The sequence below is a fragment of the Macrotis lagotis genome, chromosome 3, assembly GCF_037893015.1.
Source record: "Macrotis lagotis isolate mMagLag1 chromosome 3, bilby.v1.9.chrom.fasta, whole genome shotgun sequence".
Lineage (NCBI taxonomy): Eukaryota > Metazoa > Chordata > Mammalia > Peramelemorphia > Peramelidae > Macrotis > Macrotis lagotis.
The window spans coordinates 125693878-125708449 of record NC_133660.1 but is presented as its reverse complement, the minus strand read 5'-3'; positions in this window follow the sequence as shown (position 1 = coordinate 125708449).

The window sequence follows — 14572 nt, the reverse complement described above, 5'->3', positions numbered from 1 at the left end:
CAACACGGAGAACAGCTGGCACACATAAAGACAAGATTTCAGATGGATAAGAAACCCAATTTGATCTACTTAGCTTTAGGATCCAAAAAGTCTTTTCTTTACATTTTTATTATTATTTCTCATTAGTTTGCTTTCTTGAAGATAATGAGTTGACCTTCCTTTATTACTGGCTAGCTATGTGATCTTGCATAAGCCACTAAAACCTGGGTAGAACAAGGGCTCAATTTCCTCATTGTAAAATAGGAAATTGCCTAAATTAAGGTCATTCTGAGCTCTAATAACATATGACTATATACATATAGAGGTTAAAGCAATGATAGTCATAGTATAATAGAAAAAATTCAAGACATAAAATAAACTACTAATATGGCACTTTTCTCATCTTTGAGAGAATATTGTTGCTTAGTGGAGAGCTCCCTCTTGTGCCCATGTAATGTAGAAGCTCTAGAAACCAGACTACATGAGATTAATGACTGAGAAAATGAAATAAACTCAAGCAGTACTCTTATTTGGTCATAGAATCATAAACCTAAGAGAGTCTTCAAAGGGACATCTAATCTAGCCTTATACCTCTAAGATCAGATTGTGTCTACCTTTTAAAAAATTCCCAAAGTATTTTTCACCCCCTACTTTGATCATGCAATCCATGCCATCCAAAATTCTAAGTAACTTTTAAATAGAGACTCTGACCAATATTTCTAACTCATCACCACTGTGATTTAAGATATTTAATCTTTCACTTGGTAATATCAAAGAAATGACCTCTCATGGCCTTTGTAATTTTAGGATGGCTTTAAGAAATATAATCAATTCTTCAGCAATAACTGATGCTCTTTCCACTATATTAATCTGCCACCTTTTGTCTGTGTTCTCATTTAAAATGAAATTAAAACAAGAGCCATGAATCTCAAATGTCATATGAGAAGGAGACAAATACATTTTGCCAGGGAAATTAAAGCACTAGGTTTGTGTACTTGTCCCCAAAGAACGGGCTCTTTGACGTGGCTATCATTTATGCTACAAATATGTAGTTTTTTTCAGAAAGGTATTTTGAATTTTTCAAGTTGTTACTGATTGATTGAGACCCCAAAGCTCTGTACTATATAGCCCAGAAAAGGGAATTTTAACCTTAATCATTGTATTTTTACAATCAGTCAATCATGGGAAAAGATTGATACTATGTCTCAGTTACCTCGACAGTTTATTTCTCTTGGTCTCATCTTTAAATTCAAGGGATTGGACAGCATTGTCTTTATTGCCTCTTCTATCCTTTAAATCCCATGATCCTACATTCACTATAGTAGTTTTAGTCCATGACTGCACTTATTGCTGCCATCTGGTGGCATCATTCTGAAATCTCAGGTTCAGTTCTTTTAAGTTCTGAATAAAACTCAGGCATAAACTCTGCAAGTCTGAAAGTTGAAAAATGATGAAAATAATATCATAAGTAGCACAAAGTATAACAGTGTGGACCTAGGAGACCATTCATTAGTAGTCAGATGATGTATTAAAGATTTCTCTGCTCCTACAGGAAAAATTACACTAATTTATTTCAGAAAGGTCTTGGTGCCTCAATTTTTAATTACTATTTCCTTACAGGAGGGGACTCTAAGATGTTCATGCAGATGAAATCCACATGTACAATACTAAGGCCATACTCCCATGTAATATCAGGGAACTGAAATGACTATCACCAGAGACAGACTAAGGGAAAGCAAATGCAAAACTCTGCTCATCCCCTACTCAAATATGCCCCAATGGCTCCCTATTGCCTCTAGCATCAAATAGAAAATACTTGGTCTTTCAAAGTCATTTGTACCTAACCTCTTTCCTACCTCTCCAGGATTCTTATACCTTGCTCCCAGGTACTTTTTGATCCAGGTCCTTTTGACTCTGGTCTCCTGGCTATTCCTTGGACAATATGTACCAAGTCTGGGCTCCAGGCATTTCCTCTGGCTCCCCTTTCCCCACCCCAAGCCTGGAGTGCTCTTCTGTTTCAACTTCTGACCTCCCTAGCTTTCTTTAAGTTCCAATTAAAATTCAGTCTTTGCAGGAAGTCTTTCCCAACTCAGCAGAGCCAGAATCCAAACCTAGTTCTTCAGATGTCAAGACCTGAGCTCTGTCCATTGTTATCATACTTAAGTGCCTGCTTCATTCACTGCAGTAGTATTCTGCAGAATCTGAGCTTCAAAACTTCTAATATTTTGATAATGTCTCTCCTAGTTTCTCTCTTTTAATCAACTGTACTAAGTGCTAAGGATACAGAGAAAAAGTGAAACAAGCTATGTATTTAAGGGACATTTCATCATGAGAGTATATGTATGTGAATATATGTTTATGTATAAAATAAAAGCAATTCCCTTGGAACATATGCTTTTTTCCTGGTGGGATATGGGACAAGGGTTCTGGCTTCTTGCTCAAGGATGTCAACAACCAAAAGTTTTTGTTTTGTTATCCTTCTTGATTATCCTAGTCCTTTTGGTCATTGAGCTAGGAAGAACATTAGTTTTTTTTTTTAATTTTATTTATTTAAGGCAATAGGGTTAAATGACTTGCCCAAGGTCACATAGGCAATTGTTAAATGTCTAAGGCAAGATTTGAACTCAGTTCCTCCGAACTCCAGGGCCAGTGCTCTATCCACTGCACCGCCTAGCTGCCCCAAAGCATTAGATCTTAAATGAAGTACCTCTCTCTCTCTCTCTCTCTCTTTCTCTCTCTCTCACTGAGTTACCTTGCTCCCAGTGGGAGAGATCCTTTATTCTATATTGTCTGATGTATGTATGCAAATATATGTGTGTGTGTGGATAGATAGATAGATAGATAGATAGATAGATAGATAGATAGATAGATAGATAGATTCCTAAGTATATTTTCAGGGATTTCTATTTTTCTATTTCTTTGAATATGTGAATTTCTTTTCTTTCTTATATTATTTTACTGTGAAATTGGCATCTAACATGAAGGTTTCAAACCTTGAACATAGAACTTGGGATTCCCTTTCCCTATCAAAGCAGAATGATTAGCAGTTTAGTTTGAATCTAAAATTTATATTTCCTAGACTAATAATATTTAAGGGAGCAAATAGATATATTCTAACCTGGTTCTCTCTCTCTCTCTCTCTCTCTCTCTCTCTCTCTCTCTCTCTCTCTCTCTCTCTCTCACTCTCTGCCTGAATCTGCTCCAAATTTCTTCCTTTCCTTCCCGGCAAGAGAAGGGAGGAGTGGGAAAGAAATGTAAGAGATACAAATTCTTGCTTCTCTACAAGCTAAACACATCAAAATAGTCAAAGGACACTGATCATTCTTGTACAATGACTACCTTTGCCTAAGGTATTTTGTTGATCCCTTCTTTAGAGACCAGTCTCCTCCATGGCTTAGCCTGAACTAGAGACCCAGACCTGAGGCATTTGGGTGAGAGAGTTCTCCTGGCCTGCAGGGTTTTCTGCACTGTTTGTTTTTCTTTGTTGACTTTTTCACTAAATTGTTATAGTGAAGAATATTCCTAATGCACAAATCTTCAAAATAATTTCTTTTTAGAAATCATGGTACTTTTAAAAGGCTTTTCCCATGATTGACTGATTGTAAAAATACAATGATTAAGGTTAAAATTCCCTCTTCTGGGCCATATAGCACAGAACTTTGGGGTCTCAATCAATCAGTAACATAAACGTCATTCAAAACGGTAGTAATATGCTTTTTCTTTCCCCTTAGTTCTAATTCCTTTTTCACAACATAACTAATATAAAATTATGTTAATCACGATTGTACATATACAATTTTCACCAGATTTTTGCTGTGGTGGAAAGGGGGCAGGGAAGGAAGAATGATAGAATAATGTGGAACTCATAAATTTGCAAATGAATGAATGTTGAAAACTACCTCTGCATGTAATCTGAAAAATAAAATAAAATTTCAATTAAAAAAAGGTAATTATAGCCAAAAAATTTTTTGAGTAGTTGTGGTAATATTAAATGCTGACTTTACTAAGAGTTAATAACAAAAAGTTTGCATTTAAAGAAATATTTGCATGATGGTCATGTCATACATATTCTGTGCATAATTACATCTTTTTATATTTCTTATTTTTTTATATTTCTTACATAAATTTAATTTGAAAATAAATGAAATTGACCAAGGAAGGGATGGAGAACATCATTAAAAACAAATTAGGGGGCAGCTAGATGGCAAAGTGGATAGAGCATTGGCCCTGGAGTCAGGAGTACCTGAGTTCAAATCTGATCTCAGACACTTAATAATTACCTACCTATGTAGCCTTGGGCAAGCCACTTAACTCCATTGCCTTGCAAAAAAAATTAATTAAATTTTTAAAAATGAAAAACAAATTAGATAATTTTGATTACATTAAATTAAAAAGCTTTTGCACAAACAAAACCACTGTAACTAAGATCAAAAGAAATGCAGTAAATTAGAAACAATTTTCAACTAGTATTTCTTTTTTTGTACTTAAAGATTTTATTTGAGTTTTACAATTTTTCCCCTAATCTTACCTCCCTCCCCCCACCACCCATAGAAGGCAATTTGCCAGTCTTTACATTGTTATGTATTGATCCAAATTGAATGTGATGAGAGAGAAATCATATCCTTAAGGAAGAAATATAAAGTATAAGAGATAGCAAGATCAGACAATAAGATATCAGTTTTTTTTATAAATTAAAGGTATATATATATATATATATATATATACCACTTCAGGGTATAGATCCAGTAGTGGTATTGCTAGATCAAAGGGTATGCACATTTTTGTTTCCCTTTGGGTGTATCAACTAGTATTTCTGACAAAGGACTCATTTCTAAAATATATAGAGAACTGAGTCAAATTTGTTAAAAAAAAAAAAAACCCAAAACAAGCCATTCCCCAATTGACAAATGAGGATGAGGAAATCAAAGTGATCCATAGTCATATGAAAAATTGCTCTAAATTGTTATTAATTAGAGAAATGCAGATTATAGCAGCTCTAAGGTACAATCTCACACCTATCAGATTGGTCAATATGACTAGAAAGGACAATGTTCAATGTTGGAAGGGATATGAGAAATCTGGAATGCTAATACAGTGTTGGTGGACCTGTGAACTGATCCAGCTTTTCTGGAGAGCAATCTGGAATTATGCCCAAAGGGAGTCAAAAATGTGCATGCCCTTTGATCCAACTATGCTGCTACTGGGTCTATACCCTGAAGAGATGATGAAAAAGGGTAAAAACATCACTTGTACAAAAATGTTCATAACAGCCCTGTTTGTGGTGTCAAAGAATTGGAAATTGAATGAATGTCCATCATTTGGGGAATGACAAAGTGTGGTATATGTATGTTATGGAACACTATTGTTCTATTAGAAACCAAGAGGGCTGGAAATTCCAAGAAGCCTGGAAAGACTTGCCTGAACCAATGTTGGGTGTGATGAGCAGAACCAGAACATTGTACACCCTAACAGCAACATGGGGATGATGATCAACCTTAATGGACTTGCTCTTTCCATAAATGCAATAATCAGGGACAATTTTAGAGCACCTGTGATGGAGAATACCATCTGTATCCAGAGAAAGAACTGTGGAGTTTAAACAAAGACCAAAGTCTATTTCCTTCCATTTTTTTAAAGTGTCTTATAATTTTGCTATCTCTAATATTTTGTTTTCTCCTCAAGGATACGATTTTTCTTTCAGCATATTGAATTTCAATCAATGTATAGCATGGAAACAATGTAAAGATTATCAAAATGCCTTCTGTGGGGGTGGGGAGGGAAGGAAGAGGGGGTATTGTAAAATATAAAAACTTACAAAAATGATAGGTAGAAACTACTTTTGTATATAATTGGAAAACAAATAAAATATTTTTAAAATTGTAGCCTTCTTTAGAGGGAGGAGAAAAAAAATAAATAAAAATATATCACAGAGAATAAAAGAAAACCTACAAAGTAGCAAAGAAAAACTGAGTAGCCCTGAAAACAATAAGTAGTAGTTATTATATAGATTTTCTTGAAATGGAATTTATCATTCTCTATCAAATTCCTTTATGTTCTGCTGTGTATATGGCAATGTTGTTCCTTTTCTTGTTTTATATTTGTTTAAAATAATTAAAAATTGGGGGGTGGCTAGGTGTTGCAGTAGATAGAGCACTGGCCCTGGAGTCAGGAGTAACTGAGTTCAAATTTGTCCTCAGACACTAGCTGTGTGGCCTTGGGCAAGCCACTTAACCCCATTGCCTTGCAAAAACCCTAAAAAAAAAAAAAAAAAAAAAAAAAAAAAAAAGTAAATAAATAAATAATTAAAAATTATAACTTAAAAAAAGAAATAAAATTGCAAAACTTTAAAAATGAACCAAGGTGGGCAGCTAGGTGGTACAGTGGATAGAGCACCAGCCCTGGAATCAGGAGTACCTGAGTTCAAATCCAGCCTCAGATACTTAATAATTACCTAGCTGTGGGCCCTTGGCCAAGCCACTTAACCCCATTTGTCTTGCAAAAACTAAAAAAAAAAAAAAAAAAAAAAAAAATGAAACAAGGGTGGTTTGTCCAAAGAGGGAAAAAAGATCAAGTTACATATTGAATTTCTGGAATTTGTAACCACCTTATATATCTAAAATGATAAAATGATTATCATATCATGAAAATCAAATAATATTAAAGTGGTTCCACTTCCATAGCTAGAGGAGACTGAGGCCTAAGTCAAGTGCCTTGCCCACAGACATTTAGATAGAATTTGGACACAGTTCCTTTAACTGCAGAGTTTATGCTTTTTCCATTTATATATACCACACTGATTCCCCCCCCATACCTGTCTTTGTAGAATGAAACATCTTGGTAAAGGCTTCCTTTTTCTCTTCAGGTTTGAGCTTTCACTCCTGATGGAGACAGTCAAAGACCTTGGATCCAAGAGTTTTAGAAATAGCAATGTTTCCACTCCAGGGTTCTCAGTGAACATCCTGAGATGTTATCTGGGAACTGCTTCTATTAGCTCTATGCCACAATAGCTGAAGAGCCAGAAAAAGAAGTTTTATCACCAAAATCCTTGGCACTATTAAATCATTTGACATCATAAGTTGGTATGATTTTATAGTGGAAATGACACTAAAGAAGAAGTATTACCATCTGCTTGCTGTTGTACCCTAATGAATGTGGGACCTTTCCATCTGACTGTTTTTTTCATATGTGTAGTCTGAAAGAATGTGATTGAGTGCAGGGACTATCTTGCTTTTCTATTCATCACCAGCATTTAGCACAGAACTTTGTTTAATCATTCATTCATTCATCCTCTCTCATATTTATTTTCTTGTTTTCTTCATGTTTTTCATCCCTTTTGAAACATTTCTGTCTTGTTGTCTGTATTTATTTTAGATGCTAAAAAACATTTTTGAATTAATGCAACCTTGTGGGTGTCAGCCTGGTATTTAATAAGACTTTCCTCATCCATGGAGAGAACGGCAGTTTCTCCATAAGCTGCTTTCTTCCTGAAGTCCTTCTCTCCTTCCAGGCACCTCTCCCTGAATAATCTAGAAGTACCCTGTCTTCTCTCCAAAGTTGGAAGCCAAAGAACAGGCTCTTTCATCCCCAAGTTCTTGGCAACTCTGCCCCTGATGCAAATTATTAGAATGGAATCATGACTAAGTCCACTAATGAGGAGCATTTGTACAAATACAAGAATTGTGTCCTGGATTATATTAAAATGGAACTGAAACATGTTTACAATTAAGTAGAATTGAGATCTCAAAAAGCTACTATAATATTAATTTGCTGCTATAATATTAATTCTCCTGATTAATTCTCCTGAGAAACAGTTGATGGTTGGGTCATCATTCTCCTCACAGTCTTTAATGTTTTAGAGCTGAACAAACCTTAGTGTTGCAACAGGAAGAATAGTGTGCATGATTAGTAGGTAAAGGTATTAGACTAAATAATCTCTAAGGTCCAGTTTTAATGTTTGTGGATTTATGAACCTCATCATAATGATATAGTAACATGTCAAAGACATAAATATAGACATATATATATATATACACACACACACATATATATATATACATATATATATATAAAACTTATTTTCACTATACATCCTATATTGTCTGCCTTCTGTCACCTGATTGTTTAATCCATTGCCATAAGTGGAACTCTGCTTCCTCAGTGACTAGCCAGTTTTTTGGATGATTGTCCTAATGATGCTGATTCCAAGAGACTAGGGTGGGTGGGAGAGGAGTAAAGAAGAAAAATAAGATTAGAAGCAAATACTATGAAAAGAATGAAAAGAAAAAAATTGAAAATGGATATATTAAAAAGAGTTTAATTCCAGTACTGGTGATTTTTTTTTTTCAAACCAGCTTAAAAAATTCCAGATGAATGAAACTCGGATTTTTGGCCTGTGTTTTGACTTCCTAGCTAATCATGTGTTTCCTTGATTGTACTTTATGTTTCTAGACATTGAACACAATCTAATTATATTCACAAATATTTACCAAAATATATGTCCAGTTCCAAAATTTTGTGTTATCTTTAATCAAAGTCCTTTATATCTTATCCTTGGTTCTTTCTTCCTCTTCATATTCTAATTCTCCTTTCACAAATTTCATTAGAATCTTATACTTGTGACATCTATTTCTGCTCTTTCAACATAATCTTAGTTTTAAATTCTAGAGGAAGTAGATTCTTGAATCTAAATTTAGTGCTCCTATGGGCACTGAATTAGTAATTTCATCAATCCAGTTCCTATCTCTGTTTTTCTATCAGAGTTTTTTCTGAGTTAGAAAAGAATTAACTTAGCTGAGAAGAAAAATATAGCTACTAATGCATTTTGAAGTAAATTTATATATTAAGAATGTGGAGAAACTATTTTATATTATGTGTATATGCGCTTTCAACTAGGAACATTTGTTCTGTATTATGTGGAAGCTAAAATACTGAGTAAATATCCTGACCAATCTTAACTCCTGAGAAGAGATGAAACTCCTCTCTTCCATCTGCCCCAGGTACAGAATGTATAATCAGAAAGAGATTTAGTTTTGTTTTACTGTTTTCCTTTATTATGAGGAAAGGCTCATTAAGACTGAAGGTATGGGAGAAGAGGCACAATATGCCCAGGAGTGACGAAGATATAAAACAAAAGGTAGCAATAAAAAAATTTTCTAAATCACACATTCTTAAGGAATGATGCTCTTTGCATTCAAAAGTTGGAACTGGAAGACAACTTAGAATTCATCTAATCTAAATGCCTGCCAAAAATCAGTCCAGGAAAGCTGAGGGGAGGATAGTCAACAATAAATTAAACAAATATTTGTTAAACACCTACTCTGTTTAAGGAACTTTTCAAGGGTTGATAGATATAAAATGAGAAAAACAACCTCTTTCTCAAGGAGTTCGCAGCCTCTAATGGGTTAAGTGTCTTGCCCAAGGCCAAAAAGCTAGGTAATTATTAAGTATCTGAGGTTGGATTAGAACTCAGGTACTACCGACTCCAGGACTGGTCCTCTATGCACTGCAACACCTAGCCGCCCCAAGCATCCCCTTTCTGAAGAGCTTGTTCTGGGACAGGTACAGGTAGGCTCCGGAGATGGGAGACAAGCCAAGGTGGGGGTGGGGGGGAGGCGCCTGGAAAACCACCGAGCCCCAACCAGGGCCTCTGGGGCTAATTGGAGATAAGCAAGGGTGTTAGCATTAGAGAGGATCAGGAAAGGCTTCTGCTGGAAGAGGAGGCTTTGGCCGGGAGCCAAGGAAGCCGGGGAGACCAGAGGTGGAAATGAGGAGGGGGAGACTCCTGGAGAGGGGGGCGGCTGAGGGAAGCTCCCAGAGCTGACTTGCTTGTGGGGGGGACACTCCTTTAGGGAGAGCCCTTTGGCAGCTGAAGGGGGGGTGCACAGGTGGGAGGGGCTGGAGGCAGGAGGACTAGGGATGAGGTGATGAGGACCCTGCTCCGAGCCCTGGGAACTTCACCTTGGCGTGTATGAAGAAGAGAAAATAAGTAAACAAAAATTTTTAAGTTAAAGAGAAAAAAACCTACAAGTACCCGGACACAAAAAAGAGAATTTATTTATAAATGAAAAGATTTAATTCCAAACTCTCAAGGATTAAGACACTCTAGTGTACCCCTTTCCCCCCAAAGTCCTCTGCAGAGCTGACCCCAAGGATGAAAGAAGCCTTAGTGTTCTCTTCATTTGTATTTTAATTTTAGAAATGCAAAAGGATCAGAGCAGAGAAGGGATTTTTTTCTTTGGAAAAATGTTGACAAGCCTTGGCAACAGATTGGATTTGGGGTGTCAGTAGGTAACACCTTGGTTGAGAGTATCACTGACTGGGAAGATGGGGGTGAACTTGAACTCCATAGGAAAGTATGGAAAAGGGGAGGGGTATTTTGATGAGGGAAAATAATAAGTTCTGGTTATCTTTTGAATATATAAAGTTTAAGATGTCTATAGGATATTGCATTCAAAAGTCCTAGAGGTAGTTGGAGATGTGAAACTAGAGGTCAGCAGACAGGTTAGGGCAGGATAAAGTAGATTTTTATAATGATCAGTATTAAAGATGATAATTGAACCCATGGGAGCTGATGAGATCATAAAGCTCTGAGCCACTGGCATAGATTTCCTGGTCTTGGACTAAGCTCCAGTAGAGCAAAGTCTAGGGATCTAATAATGTTAGAAAAAGAGAGAGAGGCTGGTGTTGGGGCCAAACCCCAGGATGTTTCCTAATTCCCCATTTTCTTTTCTTCTGACAGGCCTCCAAGGATTGGTTTCCCATTCCACAGACATTCAGTATGATTTTTCTCTTTTCTTGACAAACTGAAAAACAGAACACTTAGTCACAAATTTTCCCTGTCTTCTTGTTAAGAAAACAAATACAAAGCACCTTTAAATATATCTGACAGCTTTTACGACTAGTTACACAGACAACAGTTTTTTAAAAAAGCTCTTTACATTCTAGGTAAAAGGTTCTCACAGAGTGCTTAATTATATGGTGCTTTTAATTAGAAAATATCAAAGTGAGATTCATCATCATCTTTCTTGGGCACTTTATCACAGTAACATTATGAGGCTGAAAGACACAAAATATAAGAACTAAAAGGGACATTTAGAATAATTAAATCCAATTTTAAAGATGAGGAAGTTGAGACTCAAGGATTTGAAATAATTTACTCAAGATCACAAAGCAGGGTAGTAACAGAGCAAAATTTGACTGTAGTTGATATGTGATGGATCTTCATAGTTTATAAAACATTTTCCTTAAAATTCTGTAAAGTAGCAATAGAATAGCAAAACTGACAAAGAAAAAGGGAATAGGACACATATTGTAGGAGTTGCTAGCTGTGAATTGGTCAATCATTGTGAAAAGCAATTTGGAACTGTTCCCTAAAAGTTACTAAACCATGTATACACTTTGCTCTATGATACTACTTCTAGGCCTGAATCCCAAAGAGATCAAAGAAGGAGGGAAAAGACACATATTTATCATAGTTCATTTTGTGGTGACAAAGAAGTGCAGACAGTACATGAATGTAGCAGAATTCTTTTGTGATGTAGGAAATGACAAACAGGATTACAGGAAAAATGGGAGCAAACAGGAGAACAATTTACAGGCTACCATCAACCCTCTGAAGACAAGGAGCTTTAAAAGGTGTCAGGACTGATGAAGGCTGTGGCCATCCCTCATTCCAGAGGATTAAGGACTTCTCTACTCCACCCCCAGCTCTTGTGCCTTCATCCCTCTCCTCCTTTCCTGCTTGTCAGAGATCCCTTCTGTATACTGGAAGAATGGGGAGGGGCTTTAGAGCTAAGATAATGCTTGTTGCCCACCTTACCTTCTGGCAAGGACTCTTAAGTATAGAATGGGTCATATATTTTTATATATTACAGTTGCGGTGGGTTTTTGTTTTTGTTTTTTGTTTTTGCTTGACTATCCATCTTTGTCATTTGTTTTTCTTTTTTCCTTTTCCTTTTTCACACTGGTAGGAGGGTGTGTGTGAAGAAGAGAAAATAAACAAAAATGTTAAGTTAAAGGGGAAATCCTCCAAATACCTGGACACAAATAAAAGAATTTATTTATAAATCCAAAGCTCTCAAGAATTAACTCTAATATACTCCCAACCCCCAGAGTCCTCCTTCAGATCAAGACCCAAGTGGGGCCCCAGTGAGGCAGTCCTTCAGTGGTCCCTTCCTTTGTTTGCTTTTTAATTTTAGAAATTCAAAAGTATCTATTTTGTCTTTTGTATTCCTCTCTAACAGACACTTGACATATAAAATAGAAAAGGATTTGTAATATGGCGTAACTCTTTATCTCCAGGGCCACTGAGCTGTGAACATTGCCATGGAGACATCAGACTTAGGAAGTAACTAAGGAAACTGTCCCAGAATTCACCAGTTTGATGAAGTGGAACTTTTTGTGGTGTGAGAGATTTCTGGGAAAGAGAAGCAGCCTGAAAATCCACTTGTACACTGTGCCAGAGGTCAGCTGTGGTCCTGGGCTTTGGTCCCAAGGATACTTCTCTACTTCGTTCCACCCCCACCTCTCACCCCCAAACAACAACAACAAAAAAAAAACACTTCAAGTTTTTTTTTATTTAGAGGCTAGTGGAAGGAAGCTAAGAATCAACCCTCTTGTCAAGATTTCTGGGGAGTAGAAAGAAATAACAGACAAGTAGGAAAACTTTGAAATTTCAGATTAACCTGAGATTTCACCTCACACTTTGTAAATATGCATGAGGAATACAGAGAAGCATGGAAAACTCCATATGAACTGATGCAGAGTAAAGTAAGCAGAGCCAAGAAAACAGTACAATCATAACTACAACAATGAAGTTGAAAAGTATAACCACCTACAAACAATCTAAGTTAAAAATAACAAAATTATGAGGATCAAGTGGGACTGAACTAAAAAGACACAAGGTGGTCCAACCTATTTTTTCTAGAGTTGGGAGGTCCAGAGGAATTATATGTTTTTAGATTTTTTTTTCAATGTATCAATCAGTTGTGATGATTTTCTCTTTTCCTCCCTAAAAAAATTTCTATTTGTCATATGAGAAACTTCTTAGGGAGGGGATGCATAGGAAACTATGGTGAAGTACATACCAATAAATACCAATAAAGTATCAATAAAAATCTCAAAAACTTTTTTAAGAAGTTACATATTGAATTAATATAATTGCAGCAGCTGGATGGTACAATGGATAGTGCATTGAGATTCAGGTTAGGTCTGAATTCAAATGTGTCCTCAGATACTTATTTTGTATACTTAGTAAGTCACTTAATCTTTGTAAAATGGAGATAATATTAATCCCTACAGGTTGTGAGACTCAAATGAAATAATTTTAAAGTGTTTAGCAGAGTACCTGACAGAGTGAGTGCTATAGACAGGTTATTATTGCTCTTCTAATTTTTTAAAATTAAGGTAATGTAGGGTAGCTATGTGGCTCAGTGGATAGAGCACCGGCCTTGGAGTCAGGAGTACCTGGGTTCAAATCCAACCTCAGACATTTAATAATTACCCCTTGGGCAAGCCATTTAACCCCGTTGCCTTGAAAAAAATCTAAAAAAAAAATTAAGGTAATGTACATAAAAGAGACCCATAGTCGAATGTACAATCTATATGGAAATACTCATTTTATTTGGTATTTAAGTTCAGAATTTCAAAAATGGTTTTAAATTAGACTGACCAAGAGTCAGGGGTGAGGGTGAGGGTGGGGGAGGCTGATAGGTCAGACTATTCCCCACAAATGGGAGTCTTTTCTTTTGGATCCACTTCACTTCCTTCTCAGTCTGAAATGAAGAAGATGAGGCAGAAAAGCTCTGTCCCTCTGGTGGGCTAGCCAGGGTTCTTTTATTTCTTGACTGTACTTTGTACTCTTTTACCGTTCATGTGTTTGATATCAAGTGTATGGTCCCTAAAGTACAGTAGACTTTTAATGCTTTATTGACAAAAGTTAGTGTCCACCCACTTGAAGCCTTTTTTGCATGCAATTGGAGCAAATAGAGGTTTGGAAGAATTTTTGTTGCTTTGAAGAGATGGAAAATAGACACACTCCCCCTTTCAGCACTATTTTTTTTTCCCAGCCCATTTGGATTTCCATTAAGCAAGATAGCACATAAATCTAAACAATTACCTCCTAGACCAAGGAGTCTTAATCCTTTTGAATGTGTCATGGTCCCCTTTGGCAGTCTTGAGAAGCCTAAGGACCCCCTGCTCTGAATAATTTTTTTAAGGCATAAAATAAATAGGGTTACACAGGAAAATCAATAAAATTGAAATAAAGATGTAAATTTTTTTCCATCCACATTTGCAGATTCAGTGATCCCAGGTTAAGAACTCCTGCCCTATGTCCAAAGAACAATCAAACTATGCATACAATTTGATCCAGCAAGACCACTACTACTGGACCTGTGGGGGGAGATGGTTATGGTTTACCCTGATTAATATTGTAATACATTATGGGATTTGGATAGGAAAGTGCAGCACAGTATCTGAAAACACTGTGTGCTCTAAAAATATTGTGTACTGTTAAAAGGCTATATCCTAAATCTATATCCTAAAGAGATCAAAAAGGCAAGAGGACTCACATAGACAAAAATCTAGCAACTCT